Raw genomic sequence first — 13,924 nt, forward strand, 5'->3', positions numbered from 1 at the left:
AGCCTGTCTATATCCCTTTGCAGATTCTTTGGGCTGGATTTTGATTCTGGAGGCGTGTAGGAGGCGGGACTACAACTTTGGGGGTTGTAGTCCTGCCTCCATCGAGTTGTGGCCAACCCATGCGATTTTCACTTGATTGACCTTGTTGAGCCTGCCCAGCGGGCTCAGCAGGCCAATGAAGGGCCACCTGGCAACAGGTGATGTCATAGATTGACATTTCATTTGTCAAGAGCTTTTGACAGATGAAATATCAGTGTTTGACAGCTCTTTGAAGCTGTCAAACACTGACAATCTGTACACTAAGTTAATTGCTTCTTCTCGGGCTGATTTAGAGTTCTCTCCAGAACAGAAAGCTGAATGCTGCAACTTTTGACAGCTCGTGGCCATTATGTTTTCTGTGCCGGTGAGATGAGGGACTCCCGAGACCGAAGGAAGGCTGTAAAGGTAAGTAAAACTTCTTTAAACACTTTACACACACCAAACACACTTACCTCTTCACTCATGCACCCATCACTCACCTGAACACCGGACATCTCGAACCCTCCAAGTCCTTCAGCCCGACGGCCCACCTCACTAACTTGGTGTGGTTTGGAGCCGTCGGGAATCCCACACTTCAGGAATAAAAATAGGGATTAGGCTAAAAACTGCCTGTTAATTACCTGTTAACAGGCAGTTAATTGGCACTAATCCCCTTCCCGCCTCGGGGAGGCAGGTCCCAGCACAGGTCAGGTATCCACCTCCTTTGAAACTAGCATGTGTAATGTATATACCTTTAATGGGGGGGAACTACTTTTTACAGCTCATGTATACTGTAGTACCGGCAGTGACCACACCTGTATATAGCACTGAGTAGTAATCTGTACAGTCAGTTCAACTGTGAGCCACGTTGAGTAAACACCTGTTGTACCGTTTCTGCTGCAGTCTGTATCTTATTATACCCAGACACAACATTGACGACGTGGCAAGTTCGAACCTACCTGCAACTCTGCATCACCTCCCGGGGATTCGCTCCTGGAGATCAGTGGATTGGAGGTCAAGGCCAGAGACTCGGGCGTCGACCACGGGCAACCGCCCAGTCATCCAGCAGAGACTCGAGATTTACGGGGGAGGCTGTCGAGAGCCAGGCTTGGCTTTCCAGTCGAGGTGGTCCAGCGAAACAGGCTGGCAACAGGTAGTGCACAGACCCTTCCCGGACAGCGGCGGGCTAGAGCCTGACCGAGCGGCACAGCAAAGGGCCAAGCAGCGTCGACGGGGGAGAGAGAGAGAGGGCAGAGCGCACAGGGCGCAGCTGGTGTTCAGGGGCCGAGCAGCGTCGGAGAGAGGGAGAGAGAGATGCGCAGAAACCCGCGAGGCGCCGCCATTGCCACAAGGACCACCGAGTGTGGCGTTGGCAGCAGCGGGGGAGGGAGCAAAGCGCGGGAGACGCCATTTTAAGCCATTGGGAGACGCCATTTTAAACCACACCCAAAATGCCGAAGAGTGGCAGTATCACCGCATTTGACAATGAAGTCGAAGATTGGACTACATATGTCGAGCGAATAGAGGTGTACTGCAAGGCAAATGAGGTGTCAGATGACAAGAAAGCGTCGGTATTGTTAAATTTAATGGGTGCAAAGACGTATGGTTTATTACGAAATCTAGTAACCCCAACAAAGCCAATGGAAAAGAGTTTTGAAGACATAGTAACGATACTACAGGAACATTTAAACCCCACACCGCTGCTGATAGCAGAAAGATTCAAGTTTCACAAACGGAACCAGCATAAGGATGAAAGCAATGCTGATTATTTAACAGAACGGCGCAAACTATCGAAACACTGCCAGTTTGGAGCTGGACTGGCAGATACCTTAAGGGACAAGTTTGTGTGTGGGCTTCAAAGTGAAGGAAACCAGAAACGGCTTTTATCTGAAAAGGACCTTACACTGGAAAAGGCTTTCAGCATTGCGGTATCATATGAAGCAGCAGCACGGGGCGCTGCAGAGATGCAACAGAGACCGCAAGAATATGGCACAAACGAAATGTCATATGGAACAGAGAAGTGCAACACATGACCAGAATGATTGCTGGTTCAAAGACAAAGTGTGCAGACAGTGTGGAAAAGTACGACACATAGCACGAGTCTGCAGGTCGGGAAAGAAAACCAGCAATAAGAAACCTACCAAAGGAAAGTACAAGAAGGTACATAAGATGACGGAGAATAGTTCAGACGAACAAAAGAGTGATAACAACTCCGAAAGCAGGGAACTGAGTTGTCTGAAACTACATAATGTGATCACAATGGAGGATCATCGAACCATTTGGGTCACTCTCAAGATAGCAGGAGTCCAGGTAAAGATGGAATTGGCAGCACGGTGGCATAGTGGTTGGCACTGTTGCCTCACAGCGCCAGGGACCCGGGTTCGAATCCGGCCTCGGGTGACTGTCTGTGTGGAGTTTGCACATTCTCCCTGTGTTTGCGTGGGTTTCCTCCGGGTGCTCCGGTTTCCTCCCACAGTCCAAAGATGTGCAGGTTAGGTTGATTGGCTATGATAAAAAAATTGACCCTTAGTGTTAGGGGGATTAAATACGTGGGGTTACGGGGATAGGGTGGGATATGTGTTGGTGTAGGGGTTACGGGGATTGGGAGGGATATGTGTCGGTGCAGGCTCGATGGGCCGAAATGGCCTCTATCTGTACTGTGAGGTTTCTGTGATTCTGTGATTTCTGTGACACGGGATCAGCCCTAACAGTCATAAACCGACGGGACTACGAGCGGCTATTCTCACACATACCCTTCAGAGACACAAAAATTATTTTGAAGACGTACACGGGGCAAAAAGTCTACCCCAAAGGAAAAATAAGGGTGACCGTTACATATAACGGTAAGGAAACACCAAAACTAGACCTGTATGTATTACAAGATGGAGGACCACCATTACTGGGACGTGAATGGATCCGGAAAATGCAACTGGATTAGCATTCCATACAGGCACTGACTGTGGCTGACAAAAAGGATGACGACATCACACCTGGGCGACTATCAAAGATCCTAACTGACGCGAAAGAAGTGTTCCAGCAAGGACTCGGAACACTAAAAGGCATGACAGCGACGATTAAAATAGAAGAAAACGCAAGCCCAAAATTTTTTAAGGCCAGACCGGTACCTTATGCGATCTGCCCAGCCGTCGAAGCAGAGCTGGAGAGTCTGGAACGTTCAGGTGTACTGTCCAACGTAGACTGGAGCGAGTGGGCTACACCCATCGTCCCTGTGATGAAAAAGTCATTGAGCAGCACGCCTGGGGAACCAAGGAAGGTTCGCCTCTGTGGGGACTTTAAGGTAACAGTGAACCCGGTCCTTCACACCGTACAATATCCACTTCCGCGGATTGAAGATATTTTCGCTTCACTATCTGGAGGGAAACGCTTCACTAAGATTGATCTGGCCCAGGCGTATCTGCAAATGGAGGTAGAAGAAGCATCAAAAAAATACCTCACAATCAACACCCATAAAGGTCTCTACCAATACAACCGGCTGGTATTCGGGGTAGCATCAGCTCCGGCTATTTGGCAGAGGGCAATGGAACAAGTCCTGCAAGGGATCCCAGGGACCCAGTGTTATTTGGACGACATCCTGGTCACGGGCGAAAATGACAGTGATCACCTTGCCAACCTGGAGCAGGTGCTCACTAGATTGCAGGAATATGGGCTCCGAGCTAACCGCCCCAAATGCGAGTTTTTTAGAAAACAGATCTCGTATTGTGGCCACGTTATCGATAAAGAGGGGTTACATAAGTCCCCAGCAAAGATTGAGGCAGTAGTCAAGGCTCCAGCACCGGAAAATGTGTCACAACTGAGGTCGTTCCTCGGGCTGGTGAACTACTACCATAAGTTCTTGCCAAATTTGTCTACAATACTACACCCACTGAACACCCTACTGCAAACTGGGGTGCCATGGAAGTGGAGTGACGAATGTAGACGAGCTTTCCGGAAGAGCAAAACACGAATCACATCGAAAGAGGTTTTGGCCCATTACAACCCAGCATTACCAATTCGGTTGGCATGTGATGCGTCACCCTACGGCATTGGAGCGGTGCTGTCGCACAAATTCTCGGACGGCTCAGAGAGGCCAATAGCCTTTGCGTCACGATCACTAACCTCAGCCGAGCGTAACTATGCCCAGATTGACAGGGAGGCCCTCAGCCTAGTGTGGGGAGTGAAAAAGTTCAATCACTATCTACACGGGCAGAAATTCACCTTGCTGACTGATCACCAACCTCTTGTCTCCATTTTTAATCCGAAGAAGGGCGTTCCGGTGATGACTGCGCAACGACTACAAAGATTGTCACTTTTTCTAGGGGCGCACCACTATGAGATTGAATATAAGGGCACGAAACAGCATGGAAATGCTGATGGGCTATCACGCCTGCCACTGCCTACTGCGGAGGAAGCACCTGCAGTGGATCCTGTCGAAATATTCCATTCGACTATAGTTGAACACCTACCGGTAACTAACGCTTGTATCGAAAAGGAAACCCGAAATGACCCGACACTGTCTCGGGTATATGATTTGACGGTGAAGGGATGGCCAGCACATGGCGACTCACTGTTGCCAGCATTCTCGACAAGGAGAGAACAGCTGTCAGTGTGCCGGGGGACCTTGATGTGTGGATCCCGAGTGGTAATTCCACCCAAGTTAAGGGATAGAGTGCTCAATGAGCTTCATGAGGGTCATCTGGGAGGGGTAAAAATGAAAAGCCTAGCCAGGGCTTATGTGTGGTGGCCGGGAATCGATAAACAACTCGAGGACCTGACCAAGAGCTGCTCTGGATGCCAGAAAGTCCAAAATGCACCACCACAGGCCCCTCTACAACCATGGGAGTGGCCCTCATCTCCATGGCAACGGGTGCATATTGATTTTGCTGGTCCATTCTGTTGTGTATGTACCTATAAGGGATGAACTGGTTTTAGACTGCAGTACCGGCAGTGACCACCCCTGTATAAAAGACCCTAGCAGGCTTCTGTATTTCAGTCTGACGTTACCCTTTCTGGCTGTGCAGCTGCCTCAGTCAGCAGGAGGAGAAGGAGCAGCCAAACCAGGAGAGTGGAAAGTGGTGGTCTCCTGACCAGGAAGAGGAGGACAACGATAGGCCACCACCTCCACCATCATCATCACATCAACAGAGGTGCCTGGAGAGAGAGGACAGAGGAAGAGAAGGAGAAGGGAGGCCAGCAACAACATCAACCAGGGGAGAGGCCTTTCCTATCACTGCTCTCCCAAATTGGCCTCCAATTCAGGAGAGGGAGAGAGGGGTAAGAAACCACAATCAACAAAAAAACAACCAACTGTTTGGAAGGAGGGAAGGAGAACATCTCTCTAAACATCTACAGGTGGGTGTTATTTGGAGCACTCTCCCAAAGACTTTGTATTTTAGGTGGGGGGAGAAAAGAAGAAACAAGGCCGGATCATCAAGGGGTGTCTGTGTGTGTGTGTGGCTCTTGTTAAAAACTAGGCCACACACACCACTAATAAGCACCCCTTCTATTGCCTGACCTGGGACAGCTGGAGCTGCCTAGGTGAAGTCCAATTACATCGTTAAGACCTGGTGTGGGACTGAGCCTGGGGCATCTCCAGCTTTCCCAGGTGAAGACATCTTCTCCCCCTGCCAGAAGAACACCACCATCAAAGACTTTAAATTCCCATCAGAGAGTGCACCCCTGCCAACACCCATCCACCCACCATCCTGAGTGGCAACCCTGCCCTTGCGGCCTCCCTCCTTCCCACCCCCCCCTCTCTCTCTCTCTTTGTCTCTCTCTGCCTATTTCTCTAAGGCACCTCAATTTCATCTCTTTTTATTAATTGCCTATTGAGCAGAGGGGAGAAGACCCCTCTCCCAATTTCAATCAATAAGGGGAGAGGTGTGTCTTCATCTTAAACAGCTCCCTCTGCTCAATAGAGGACCAAAAAATACCTGAGGCCATTAACACCTTCAGGCCTGTGACTTGGGGTGAGTGGAGCCCTTATAAAAACATCCCATAATGGCGACTGCATCTTCGCCGGTGGCGGGGCCAGCCAGGACTTATGCGGGAGTGGCAGCCACAGCCACAGCTGCTCCCGTAGCTTCTGCTGCCCCGTCAACTTTTAAACTTATGACAAAAAAGCTTGGGGTGAAGAGCTACACTCACCCCACTATGACCATTGAGGCCTGCGTTAAAGCCATGGCTGGGGTTGTCGGCCCCTCAGCCATCGTCGCGGCCTCAAAAATGTACGGGAAGGCTGTGTTCTTCCTGGGGTCGGAGCGGGCGGTGTCCCTGGCCGTCGCCAAGGGGCTCACCGTGGGCGGGACCTTCCTGCCGGTGGATCCTCTTGAGGCCACCGCACAGAGGATCGTCATCTCGAACGTCCCACCCTATGTTCCTGGCGAGCTCCTCCTCCCCCATTTATGCCAACTTGGGGAGGTGAGGTCGGGGATCACGCCCATCCCGCTCGGCTTCCGGGAAGCCAGCCTTCGACATGTCTTCTCCTTCCGGCGCCAGCTGTTTATCCAGCTGGCGCGGGAGGAGGACACCGTCGTCCACCACGAGGGGACCGCCTATCGTGTCTTCTGGACATCGGACGGTGTGCGGTGCCACGCCTGCAAGGAGGTGGGGCACATTCGGAAAAACTGCCCCGCCTCCAAGGCCGCCGGATTATCTAGTGCGGCCGAGGCTGGCGCCGCCGCCGCTTCTCCCCCCGGATCTGCCCGCGCATCGGGAACCGCTGATGCGCGGTCGGCGTCGTAGGCCGATGCCACCAAGGCCTCTGGCAGGGGGGAGGGAGCGCGTCCGGCCAGAAGGAAGGCGCGGAATAAAACTAAACACCTTAGGGCGGGTCCCCCCGTGGAGGGCCAGCCCTTGCCCCTTGAGCTCCTTACACCCGCGCTCCTCGCGGAGTTAATCGGGGCAGACGCGAGTGGGAGGGGCCTCGTGCCCAAGCCTGTGGCCACAACCGCTGTAGCGGAAACGGCAATACCTGCGGCCGGGCTCGGGCCCGAGGAACCCGACAAACCTGCTCCGCCGGAGGGAGCGGACGAGGAGGCCCCTGCAGTCATGGAGGTCTCCCTCACTCCCTCCGCGTTAAAAAGAAGGCGCGACCCCCTGGAAGAGGAGGAGGACCGGGAGGAGGAAGGTCCCTCCGAGCAGGGGGAGTCGTCGCCCGCCGCGGGTACTGCGCCCCCCCCGCTGTTATTACCACCGGTGACGCCTGTCCCTCGGGAGGCTGAGGCAGATGGGTCTGTCTGGCACGTGCCTCCCGGGGATGGGGACGAGACCCTGCCCGTGGGGGTGGGCGCGGGACAACCCGCGGCGCTAATTGACATTTTATCGGTGCCGTTACCTCTCGCCGGGTCGGGCGGCCTGGGGTCTGGGTCGGGCGAGCTCGAGGAAAATGAGCTCGCCCAATGCGACCCGGACATTTCCCAGGGGCTGCTCGTCCCAGTGGAGGTTTTAATTGAAAACACCCCATCCGCTGGGTCGGAGGCTGGTGGCGGGGAGGAGGATGGCCCCCTGGCTGCGTCTCCGGTGCCGGACGTACTGGAGGAGCTGGGAATTGTTCTCTCCCCGGTTTCTCCGGTCGTTCTGGCATCTGAGGCGGGGGGGGGACTCCGAACCGCCGCCGTCTTCTGGCCCGGCGCCCCTAGAGGAGCCCAGGGAGGAATCCTCTGCCGCCGATCCTGGGAGTGGGATCCGGGCGGAGGCGGGGCCGGCTGGTGCGGCCGAGCCGTTCGCTGCGCACTGCGCGACGGACGGGTCGGCCGCTGGTGACGACCCCCTGGAGGAGGATGGGGACTCGGTGATGGGCACGGAGGACGATTTGGACTCCACCGTCCACGAGGCGCTGGATGACCTCGTGCCCCTCGCCGAGTCTCTCCTCATTCCTGTAAGGGAACTCCGGGACTTTATGGCCACGTGCCAGGGTCGGCAAAATAAGATCCGGCTGGCCCTCGACAGGTGGTCGGAGCTGGCGCTGCTCATCGTGTCCGTCCGCGGCGCCGTTAAAATCATGGGCGCGGATGAGGGCATGGACCCGCTCGAGCTGCGTCGGCTCAGAACGTTTCTCACTGGGCTGCTGAGGAAGTGGCGGCTGACCAGCGGCTGCGCTCCCTCCCCCCGTTAGGTGTAGGTAGAGGTTGCACTATGCTTCTGACATGAAGATAACCATAGCCAGCCTCAACATCAACGGCAGCAGGGAGGCGCGCCGCAGATTCAATAACTTCTCGGTCCTTCAGGACAGGAAGTATGTGCTGTGTTTCCTGCAAGAAACCCACACCGTTCCGGGAGACGAAGCCACATGGCTCCTGAAGTGGCAAGGAGGGGTCAGCATGAGTCACCTCTCCAACAATTCTAGCGGGGTGGCTATCTTGCTGGCCCCGCATTTTCAGCCGGAGATCTTGGGGGTCAAGGAGCACGTGCCGGGCCGCTTGCTCCAGGTCACTGTTCGCCTGGGGGGCGTGCCGCTCCATCTAGTGAACGTGTACACCCCTCAGACCGGTGCGCAGCAAGTGCGCTTCTTCGAAGAAGTGTTCGCTCTTTTGGGCTCCGTCGATGCGGGCGAGTGCGTCATCCTCGGGGGGGATTTTAACTGCACCCTCGAGGCGAGGGACTGTTCGGGTCCCCCACGAAGCCCGGCGGCGATGGAGAAGTTGAGGGACCTGGTCGGGTCCTTCGACTTGGTGGACGTCTGGCGAAATCTCCACCCCGACTCCAGCGCCTTCACTAGCGTGAGGTCTGGGGGAGGAAGGTCCAGAATCGACCGCCTCTACATTTCCCGGGCGTACGTCTCCTGCGTTCCGACGGCTTCCATGCGGCCGGTGCCGTGCATGGACCACCACCTGGTGTGGGCGGAGCTTGTTCCACTGCGCGCGCGGGGGGGGTCCACGTACTGGCATTTTAACAACCTGCTGCTGGAGGACGCGCGGTTCCGGGATTCGTTTCGTCGGTTCTGGGCCGACTGGAGAAGGAAGCGGGGGGGCTTCCCCTCCTTGAGGCTATGGTGGGACGTGGGCAAGGCTCACATCCATCTCTTCTGTCAGGAGTACGCGAAGGGGTCGACCAAGAGGCGGGAGGCCCGGGTCGGGCGGTTGGAGAAGGAGGTGCTCGACCTGGAGTCCCGTCTCGGTCAGGTCGTCGAGGACCCGGCCCTGTGGAAGGTGTACGAAGAGAAGAAGGGCGCGCTGAAGGACCTGCAGCTCGTCGGGTCCCGAGGCACGTACGTGAGGTCGCGGATCCAGCTCCTGCGGGACCTGGACCGCGGCTCCCCCTTCTACTTGCTGGAAAAAAGATGGGGGGTCCGTAGGCAGCTCTTGGGGCTGCTGGCCGATGACGGATCACTGGTCTCGGATCCGGAGGGAATCAGCACGGAGACCCGCGCCTATTACGGGGCTCTGTTCTCTCCGGATCCATCCAGTGAGGATGCGCGCAGAGTTTTGTGGGAGGACCTGCTGAAGGTCAGCCCGGAGGGTGCCAAAAAATTGGACGATCCGCTAAGCCTGGCGGAGCTGACCGGCGCCCTCCGCCAGCTCTCTAGGGAAAGTCCCCGGGGCTGGACGGGCTGACCGTGGAGTTCCACAAGGCGTTCTGGGACGTCTTGGGGGGCGACTACGCACGGGTCCTGGGGGAACGTTTGGCGACCGAGGAGATGCCCCTCTCTTGGCGCAGGGCGGTCATTGTCCTGCTGCCTAAGAAGGGCGATCTCCGCCTCCTAAAGAACTGGCGCCCGGTCTCCCTCCTCAGCACGGACTATAAAATCTTTGCCAGGGCCATGTCTGCTCGCCTTGGCACCGTGCTGGCCCACATGATCCACCCCGACCAGTCCTACGCGGTCCCGGGCCGGACCATCCACGATAACATCCATCTGGTCTGGGACCTGGTCCACCACTCCCAGAGGGCTGGTCTGTCGGTCGCCTTCCTTTCCCTGGATCAGGAGAAGGCGTTCGACAGGGTGGATCACGAGTATCTCTTCGGGACTCTGCGCGCATTCGGGTTCGGGGCGCATTTCGTCGCCCGGATCTGACTTCTGTACGCCGCCGCGGAGTGTCTGATTAAAGTTAACGGGTCCTTGACGGCACCCCTTCGCTTCGGGAGGGGGGTGCGTCAGGGATGCCCCATGTCCGGTCAGTTATACGCCGTTTGCGTGGAGCCATTCCTGCGCCTCTTGCAGAAGAGGTTGACGGGACTGGCTCTGCAAGGGCCGGGCATGGAGGTGGTCCTCTCGGCTTACGCCGATGACGTGCTCCTCACGGTCACGGATCCCGCTGACTTGCGGAGGATGCGGGAATGCCAGCAGATTTACTCGGACGCATCCTCCGCCAAGATCAACTGGGAGAAATGTTCTGGACTCCTGGTGGGTCAGTGGCGGGTGGACTCCCTGCCGGAGGAGTTCAGGCCTTTCGCCTGGAGCACCACGCACCTCCTCTATTTGGGAGTCTACCTTAGCCCTGCCGAGGACGCCTGGCCGGCGAACTGGCAAGAGCTGGAGGCCAAAGTCACCGCTCGCCTAGGACGCTGGACAGGACTGCTCCGAGTGTTGTCCTACAGGGGTCGAGCGCTGGTCATAAACCAGCTGGTGGCCGCCATGTTGTGGTACCGGTTGGTCACTTTGATCCCTCCCCCTGCGTTTGTCGCCAAGATGCAGAAGAAGCTCATCGACTTCTTCTGGGACAAAAGGAAGCACTGGGTTTCTGCCGCGGTTCTGAGTCTCCCGCTTAGGGAGGGTGGTCAGGCGCTGGTGTGCCTTCGCACCCAGGCTGCGACTTTCCGTCTTCAGACGCTGCAGAGATACCTGTACGTCGAGAATCCTCCGAGATGGTGTGCGCTGGCGACGTATTTCTTCCGCCAGCTGCACGGCCTCAATTACGACACGCAGCTCCTGTTTGTGAAAGTGGGCTGCAGGTGTGCCGGCCTGCGGGAGCTGCCTGTCTTCTACCAGGAACTGCTATGGGTTTGGAACTACGTCGCTTCCAGGCGGAGCTCTCCCCCGTCAGGAGTGGCGGCTCTCCTTCGGGAGCAGCTGCTCAGGAATCCGCACCTCCACGACCGCGGGTTCGGGCGGCTGGTGGAGGGCAGGGCTGTGCCTGGCAAGGTGACCAGAGTCGGGGACCTGCTCGATGGTGGAGGAGCGGGCTGGATGGCGCCGGAGGAGCTGCGCAACGCCTGTCCTGGGCTAACGTCCGACTCGCGGTCGAAGCCATCGAGTCGGTGAAAGTGGCACTGGGCTCCGACTCCACTCGGTGTATCGAGGCGGCTCAAGCACGTGGGGCGATCCCGTCCGAGCTTACCCCCGTTCGGACGGAATTCCTCATCAGCGCCCGGCCCCGAAACTCCCCTCGGGAACCAGCGCCTCACAACTTGAGCCGTCTCGAGGAAATACCCTCCGTGCCTTTTCATTCCGCGCGGAGGGGTTTCTTGTACGGGCTGCTCCTGCACACTCTCCACTTTGCCATCTTCGTCTGCCGTCCGGACACGCCTTGGCGTGGCGTCTTGCCGACCGGTGGAGGCAGAGGTCCCCAATGCAGGGCTCTCTACGCGGGAGTCCTCCCTTGTTCCATCGGGGACTTGGCCTGGAGGGTGTTGCACGGAGCGGTCCCGTGCAATATGGTGTTAAGTAGGTTCACGGACTCCCAGGCCGCCTGCATTTTTTGCGGCCTGGAGGAGTCCGTGTTTAACGTTTATGTCGTGTGTGAGAGGTTGCAGCCCCTCTTTCACTACTTGAAGGGACTGCTCCTCGATTTTTGGTTGCACTTCAGTCCCACACTCTTGATCTACGGTCACCCGGTGCGGAGGGGAGCGGGCAGGTTGGAGGACCTCCTTGTAGGCCTGCTCCTGGGCCTGGCTAAAAGAGCCATCAATTGGTCCAGGCAGCGGGCGGTCGAGGGGGTCGTCCGGCCAGATTGCCTGCCTCTCTTCCGCGGCCATGTTCGCGCCCAGGTGGCCCTGGAGATGGAGCACGCGGTGTCCACCGGCACGCTTGAGTATTTCCATGACCGGTGGGCGCCGCGGGGACTGGAGTGCATCATCAACCCGGAAAACCAAATTTTAATTTGATTTGTTAAGTTTTAGTTGAACTTTTGTTAATTTACAGTCCAATTTGTTTTGTTTTTTTTGGGTCCAAACAAAAGAGTACCCTCCTGTTCAGTAAAGTACCTGTTAAACTGTTCTCCCGAAGTCCTTGTATTATTGAGGAGCGGACTTTACACATTCATGGACTCAATGTTTTTAATAGCCGTGGATGCGCACTCGAAATGGCCTGAGGTCATCAAAATGTCCTCCACCACCATGGAGAAAACTATTGCAGTCCTACGGACCATTTTTGCCAGGAATGGCTTGCCAGAACAGATTTGCTCCGACAACAGACCACAGTTTGTGTCCGAAGAGTTCCGGAGGTTCTTGAAAAAGAATGGGGTAAGGCATTACACATCCGCCCCGTATCATCCAGCCACAAATGGATTGGCTGAGAGGTTCGTACAAACCTTTAAGAAGGCAATAAAGGCTATGTACAATGACAACATTCCGCTGCAGCACAAGGTGGACAATTTCCTGTTCGCCTACCAGAATGCGACACATGCAGTCACCAACCAGGCCCCAGCCATGATGTTCTTTAACCGAAGGTTAAGATCTCGCCTGGATTTGCTCAGACCAAACGTACGAAGAGATGTTGAGAGTAAGCAATTCCAGCACATCCATGAGAAGCCAACAAGGAGTTTCAATGTAGGGCAACCAGTCTTGGCCCGCGACTACCGAACAGAAAAATGGCAGCCAGGAACGATATGCACACGGCAGGGCCCACTAATGTACACAGTGGACATTGGGGAGAGCATCGTGAGACGCCATGCTGACCAGATCCTAGAGTCACAGGAACAAGTCAACCCCATGCCTCGCCCATACGTACCTGGTGATGAACCCGATGTACAGGTCGCATCTACCCCAGAAACAGTAGCATCGGAAGCTGATGAACCAACCGATGACAGGGGGCCAGAATCACCTCTGCACCGAGAGCAAGACACTCGGGAAAGGCGCTATCCAGAAAGGATCAGGAGGCCTCCCCAAAGACTGAATATATAAATAGACTATTTTCAGCTAATGTTGCATGTTAAAAGTGTTCATTGTAATTAGTTTGATATTTAATTGTTAAATGAGTGTTATGGTACTGTTAATCTAAAAGGGGAGGAATTGTAATGTATGTACCTTTAAGGGGGGGAACTACTTTTTACAGCTCATGTATACTGTAGTACCGGCAGTGACCACACCTGTATATGGCACTGAGTAGTAATCTGTACAGTCAGTTCAACTGTGAGCCACGTTGAGTAAACACCTGTTGTACCGTTTCTGCTGCAGTCTGTATCTTATTATACCCAGACACAACAGCATGGAGGCGGGTTAGGGGCGGGATGGGTTTGTGCCCCCCAATTTCGAGATTCTAACCCCCCACACGCCTCCAATCCCGCCTCCACGGCCCAATGAAAATCCTGCCCTTTGTGTCCTCTGCGCAACTTGCTTTCCCACCCATCTTTGTATCATCTGCAAACTTGGCTACATTACACTCTGTCCCTTCGTCCAAGTCATTAATGTAGATTGTAAATAGTTGAGGCCCCAGCACCGATCCCTGTGGCACCCCACTAGTTACCGTTTGCCAACCGGAAAATGACCCATTTATCCTGACTCTCTGCTTTCTGTTGGTTAGCCAATTCTCTATCCATGCTAATATATTACCCCCAACTCCGTGAGCTCTTATCTTATGCAGTAACCTTTTATGTGGCACCTTATCGAATGCCTTCTGGAAATCCAAATACACCACATCTACTGGCTCACCTTTATCCACCCTGCTCGTTACATCCTCAAAGAACTCCAGCAAACTTGTTAAACATGATTTCCCTTTCATAAAACCATGCTGACTCTGCTTGATTGCATTATG

The sequence above is a fragment of the Somniosus microcephalus genome, chromosome 1 (genome assembly GCF_052327205.1).
Source record: "Somniosus microcephalus isolate GS21.2 chromosome 1, FLI_Smic_1.0, whole genome shotgun sequence".
NCBI classification, from domain to species: Eukaryota; Metazoa; Chordata; class Chondrichthyes; order Squaliformes; family Somniosidae; genus Somniosus; species Somniosus microcephalus.